This window comes from Lathyrus oleraceus, chromosome 7, assembly GCF_024323335.1.
Source record: "Lathyrus oleraceus cultivar Zhongwan6 chromosome 7, CAAS_Psat_ZW6_1.0, whole genome shotgun sequence".
Taxonomy (NCBI): Eukaryota; Viridiplantae; Streptophyta; class Magnoliopsida; order Fabales; family Fabaceae; genus Lathyrus; species Lathyrus oleraceus.
Genome location: NC_066585.1, coordinates 64,713,052 through 64,720,316, shown reverse-complemented (window position 1 = coordinate 64,720,316; position 7,265 = coordinate 64,713,052).

Sequence of the window (7,265 nt, the reverse complement as noted above, 5' to 3'; positions counted from 1 at the left end):
ACCTAATTCTTAACACACAAAGCAAATCGAACAAAAAAAGAAATGCACATCAAACTTTAGATCCAGATTTCTCTCACAATTCTCAACCAAATTCAAAACTATAAGCATCATGTTAATCTACGTTGAATGATCTACAAAACGCATATAACAATTCAAGCAATGGTGAAATTTGAATTTGCACCTTATGATGATGGCAGCTTGTGATTTGTGTGTTTCCACGCGCAAAAGGTTCCAAACAGATGGAGATTAGTGATGAGGAAGGTGATTGGAAAGGCTAGCTTAGCTCAAGGATGCTCCATTTGCAAGAATGATGAAAACTCCATTGATGAGCAAACTTTGAACAGTCGTGATTCCTGAAGGTTTTGGCACGTATTTGCTGGAAAAGATCATCAATACCACATGTAGAGCATGGATCAAGCAAGAACGAAGCAAATTGATGAAGATTTGATGAAGATTTGATGAAAAAATGTGATGAAGTTTTGGAGAGAATTTGTGGTTTTGGAGGGAAATTCAATTACAGATCTTGGAATATGGAATTGTGTTTATGATTCTGTTAGGATTAGAAACTTATACTCACTCCTTAATCCCTTTCCTTAATCACAATTAGCAAATTAGCTTGATTTAGCATAATGTGATTTTAAGTGCAATGTCCAAAATGACCTTTTCAAAATAATGCACTATGACAGCAAATGACAGCTCAAACATGTTTTATTTGGAATTTGGAGTGTGTTGGCATTGGTTTCATGTGCAAATTCCTTGTAAAACTCAATTTCACTATCTCACACCAAAAGTACAAATGCATCCACTTGAAAATTGACTTTTTGCCTTGACCATTTTTGATGAATTTTGATCACACATTATGAAAGTACATGTGAAATGGGGTTTGCTCAAAAAAAGATCATCCAATTTGGACATTCCATGTGAAAGTTATGCCACTTTGATTTTAGGCATTTTTGGAAAATGAATGGACCATAACTTGCCAACCACACATGAGAATTTCAAGTTCTTGGACGTTTTGGAAAGGTGAGAGCAATATCTACAACTTTCATGTTGAACAAAATTTCATTTGAAGCATTTTTGGACATGTAATTTTGTGGTGAAAAACTTTCCATTTTTGGAAACCTTCATTACAAGTCACTTTCTATTTTTGGCAACTTTTTGTCTGACTTTATTTTCTTCATTCTTGAGCTTTGACATGTCAAATGAAACTTGTTTCAACATGAATGAAGTGTATCCAACTCTCTCCCACCTCCAAATCCATCAATTCTGGCACAGTTGACCACAGTTGACTTTTTCAATTGATAGATGAATTTGGCCATGCACTGATCAAGTTGAGCCTCAAACTTCTGATGAAATGGCTCAATGATGATACCCTAGCCTCCATAAGCTCAATACAATCATATGATGATCCCCATATCCATTGTAGACCCCATCTCCTCGCCATGCCCTGATTGGCCCAATGCAACTGATTAGGGTTGACCAGTGGTCAAAACCCTAATCTCAAGGTATATGATCAAACACTTGGATCTCCTGGATGATATCAAGACCATGATGATGATGATGTATCATTCCACCCAAGATCAAGACCAATCTCCTTGAGAAATCATGAAACCCTAATTTGAATCACCAACCCTCAGATAGTTAATGATCCAGTCCAATGAAACCCTAGCTTGCATCATGACCTCTTCATCTCCTGATCAAGACTTAGGAGGATAACTTGCACAATGTAACCACATGATATGCAATGCAATGTCTAATGACCTAAAATGATATGCAATGTGTTAAGCTAGTCCCAAGAGAGGAGGGCAAATTTTGAGGTGTTACACATTGTTCTTCTCTTTTCATTATTAGTGTGTGGGTGATAATAATCTTGTTAATCAAGATTGATTGAAATTATCCATAGGTTTTGGTGGATTTCCAACACATACCTCTAATCAATATAGTACAAACTCATAATATGTGGAGAAAAGTTTACTGGATGTAAGCACATGTCATCCAAAAGTTGTGTGACTCGATGAGGGGTATACCTCTTGAACAACACATCTTGACATAGTAGGCAATCAAGTCACTTTCTATATCATTCGGTAATTTTACCACCCATCAATAGAATGAAGATATATTCATGAGGCTTAACCTCAATTAGAGTACTCCTAGTTAAACTCTTGTCTAACAATACTAGGAATTTGTTTAAATATTCATGCAATCATCAATATATACTAATCACTAAACATTGTTATATACTAATTAATTTTGACCAGTTTATTAAACAAATACATAAAATATTAACCTAAAGTTGTGTCATATATCCCATTAGTCGGTTTATCTTGCTTTTTGTCACAACATTCTTATCTTTATACAAGAAAGTCTATGATGATGTACCATTAGGAACACTCATCTACCAACCATCTTGACATCATTGAAAAATTTGAGACTTACTAGATAGGTTTAGGTGGAGCTCTTATTAATGAAGATTGTCGTGCCTACTAGAGAAAGAAGATATGCATTGGTGGCATGTTGTTTGCACATGTGATCCTCCATTTTGTGGAAGTTGAAGCATGCATGATCCCCTTGTATATTCAACTTCATAAAGAGATTTGTTTGGGCCTAATCAATCTATATCTCCCAAGAACACCACTCCTCCCTCTTTGGTAATAGTTACTTTAATCACCACAATTATTAGGTTGAAATTGCTTATTTCCTTGTGCCACTTCATTGAGAAGTTTTTCAACAAGCCATGGTAAACTATGTTGAATCTGGTGGTGGCGAGGCCAGCTAGCCTATCCCTCAAATGTGATGAGTAAACCAATCCTCTTAGGGGTCTTCAGCGTAATGATTTTTTTCCCGTTACAGATTCCATTTAGGGGCCTATCACATACATGAGTAAATAATAAAATTAATTAGAAACAACATAAAAAAATAACTAAGCATAATACAATAAATCTAAGACGGAAAATGCCTCGTATTCACTAATATCTTAAGCCATGTCTTCCACATAATGCCTTAGGATCGGCCTCCTACATCCCAGATCCCATACCTCAGCTAAGGTTGTGGCACGTATTTGTTGCATTTTAGAAGAAAGGACAGGTTTTATCGTCTCCATGGGAACTAGTTGTATTTTAAAGACCATTCAATAGTTTTTATGACTTTAAGAATGACTTATCATATGATTGAATGTTTGTAAATACGGAAAACCAAATAGTAGAAAATAAAACAAATTATAGTGTATAACAGTTAAGAAAATTTGTGTGGGTTAGATTTCATCGACATATTCTCACGTAATATCTTTGATTAGTAATATGGAATTCTAATAAGCTATTAATATTAGCGCTCGTTACTCTCATTGTAGCTCATGTCTGAGTCAACAACGTGATATCAGTCATATTACCTAATAGACGATCTCTCAACCTATTAACCAATACCACAATATTAAGCTTCAAAAATTCATACGGATAATGAATCTAAATGTATGTCTAGACTTTAGAATATTAAGTATATGAAAAGTTTGGATCTAGTAATGACCAATGTCTTTCACATATCAAATTATACCATGAAAATATGTTTTAGGTAGTTAATCCAAAACAAGCATTAAGAACAAATAATTCATCAAATTAAAGCTTAAGAAGAATTCAATGAAAAGTCATGATTAGGATCAAGACATGAGTATCAGGAAGACCACATCTAACCTCAATAAAAGATGCTTTACTGAAGTATGGTTAGAAATATGTACAGATCAATAGTGAATTATTCATCAGAATCATTATCTCATTGTATATTCTTGAAATGATTAGTGATTTCCTCATTTATCAGAAAATGCATCAATTATAGAAATATTTTGAACTTCTTATAAGTAATATGGTTGGGCTAGAAGAATCATGGTTATTTTGGAACTTAAATGTGTCTAACATATAAGAGAGCAATCTTTGATTTTTTTTGTTTTCTTTTTCAAAAGATCTATTTTTTTCCACCTTACATGTTTGTTTGGTGATCTTTTTTGTTTAAGGTTTTACATTTTGAACCTTTCCTTTTCTTTCTTTTTGATCTGTAAAAGAAAAATATTTTTCTTTTTTGAACACAATCACCTTTTACTACTTGACATTTTTCTTTTTCCAATATTTCCTTTCTCCCCAACTTTATCATTTTTGCAAATACTTGAAATTATAATGCTCTCCTATGTTTAAGATTCTTTAAAGAAAATAAAATAGAATAAATAAATAAAATTAAACATAATAAAAATATTATTGATATATTTTTAATTCCCCAAACAAAATTAGGGTACTATAGCCGTCTTTTCTTATCGTCTATAGATTGTATATATTGACGAAAAATAAAAAGGATATTCACCAGGTGGTGTGGTGGTACTTAGATAGACATAAAAGCTAAATAATTGTCTCTAAGTGGTACGCTAGTACTTGGATTGACTAAAAGGTAAATAATCATCTTTAGGTGGTACATTGATACTTACATTAACGGGAAGGTAAATAATAATCTCTAGGGAATATATTGGTACTTAGATTGATAAGAAAGATAAATAATTGTCTCCAGGTAGTAAGTTGGTACTTAGATTACCTTAAAGGTAAATAATTTTCTTTAGGCAGTACATTGGTACTTAGATTGACTGAAAAGTGAATAATCATCTCTAGATTATACGTTGATACTTATATCAACAAGAGAGGTAAATAATTGTCTCCAGGAGGTACATTTTTACTTTGATCCATAAAAAAATAAATGATTGATTTTGGTGCCAATAAATATATAGGATTTGAGTGTTAATAAATGTTAAACATGGTTCGTGTTATGCATGATGATGGATTTTAGGATGATAATCGACAGTTTTGTGTTAAGTATCAATGGATGTTAGACTTTGGATATAAATGAAAATTGAATTTAGTTACTAGCAATAGTTATTTGGCTTATGGTTTAAGAATGAATGATGAGTTTAGGATGTGAATGTAAACTTCTTTAGGTGGAACAAAGAATATTTGCTTAAGGTTTAAATGGAAGTTATGCTTAGGATGGTGTCAATGAATATTGGGTTGTAGGTTAGTTTCACTGGATATTGGGTTTAAAATGTCAATCGAGGTTGGGCATAGTGTGTCAAGGAGGTATGGGCGATGAATACCAATGGATAATGGATTTAGGATACCAATGAAAATTGGGTTTAGGTTACTGCCAATAGATGTTGGAATTTGGATGGTGCCAATGAAACTTGGGCTTTGGATGATGCCAATGGGTATTGGATTTTGGGTGTACCAACGACAAATGAGTTTTAAGTGTACAAATGAAGATTAAGATTTGAGAGGTTCCAATGATGAATGGTCTTTGGGAGGTGCCGATGAAGATTTGACTTAAGAATGTGCCAATGAAAATTAGGTTTTAGGTTCCAATGTAAATTTGGCTTTGGGTAATGCCGATAAGAATTGGGCTTCGATGGTGCCAATGAATATGGGGCTCTGGGGGAAACTTTTTTATACTTTCATTACAAGAATTTTAGATTTTTAACACAGGTGTGATGTCATATTGGTAAGTGTTGTCACGATATGAGATGCATGCGATCATTATAGAATGGTTGATGCAAGAGTGTTGTAAACATGATTAATGTAAGAGAGGTGTAAGATAATTCTAAATATGTTTGATGCAATAATGATGCAAATTTTATTGATGAAAGAGTAATATAAACATGATTGATTTAATAGTCATGCCAACATAATTGAGGCAATAGTGGTGTAAATATGATTAATGCATGATTATATTTGGAATGTTTTTCTTATGCATAGATTTGAACACTTCAAGAAGCACATATTTGTGAGATGCGATGAATGAATAAAACCATACATTTTTTGCAAAAAAAAATTCTCACCTAGAGAGAATGTACTCGTCAAGATATTGTGTTAGCTCAAACTCCAAGCACTTTCTTTAAACTCATATAACTCAACGGTTGCTGATATTTCACGGGACTTGCCTGAGCATATAGTTGCATGAAAATAATTGCCTCATTTTTATGAACCTTATCTAACCCCAAATAGGTGCTTCTGAGGATTGATGATTTGATGGATCACTTGGTAGGTGCTTGGGTGTTTAACAAGATAAATTTGCATTCGAGTTATCATCATATCCGTGTGAAGTCGAAAGATATTTCGGAGCCTGCTTTCAGAACGAGATATGGTCACTACGAGTATTCAGTAATGCTATTTAGTGTGTGTAATGCGCCTGAAGTGTTCATGGAATACATGAATAAAATCTTTCATCCGTATTTAGACCAGTTCGTGGTTGTGTTTATAGAAGACATCCTGATATACCTAAAGTCTAATGAAGAGTATATGGGACATCTGAAAATTGTATTGCAGACACTAAAAGAGTACCAGTTGTAGGCAAAGTTGTCCAAGTGCGAGTTTTGGTTAAAATGAGTGAGTTTCCCTTGTCATGTGATTTCTAGTGGTGGTATAGATATGGATCCATCAAAGATAGACGATGTGTTGCAATGGGAGGCTCCAAAGTCTGTCACTAACAATAGAAGTTTTCTTGGATTGGCTGGTTACTATAGGAAGTCCATTAAAGGTTTGTCGAAGTTAGAATTTCCATTGCTCGGTTCACTCAGAAGGGGTCAAGCATATGTTTGGGATGTGCATTGTGATGGAAGTTTCTAAGAACTCAAGAAGAAGTTGATGTCTGCTCCAATTTTGGTCTTTTCCTAATCCAAATGGGTTCTTTGTTGTATATTGTGATGCTTCAAAGATGAGTTTGGGAGATGTTGTTGATGCAAAACGGTCAGGTGGTAGCTTACGTTCTAGACAGTTGAAAGTTCACGAGATAAATTATCAAATGCACGACTTAGAGTTAGCAGTTGTTGTGTTTGTACTTTAATTTTGGAGACATTACCTTTTTGGTTCCAGATTTGAAGTGTTCAGTGATCACAAGAGTTTGAAATATTTGTTCGATCAAAAATAATTGAATGTGAGGCAGAGGAGATGGCTATAGTTCTTGGAATATCATGATTTTGATCTAGATTACCATTGTGGTAAAGCGAGTATGATGGATGACGCGTTGAGCAGGAATTCCTTGCATATGTCAATGTTTATGGTTTGAGAACTGGAGTTGTTGGGGCAATTCTGAGATATGAGTTTAGTATGCGAAAAAACTCCTTTCAGTGTAAAGTTAGGTATGTTGAAGTTGACTAGTGGTATTCTGGAAGAAATCAGAGAGAGTCGGAAGATTGACTTAGGATTGATGGACTGTTCGGTGTTGATTAATCAAAGAAAAGGTGGAGA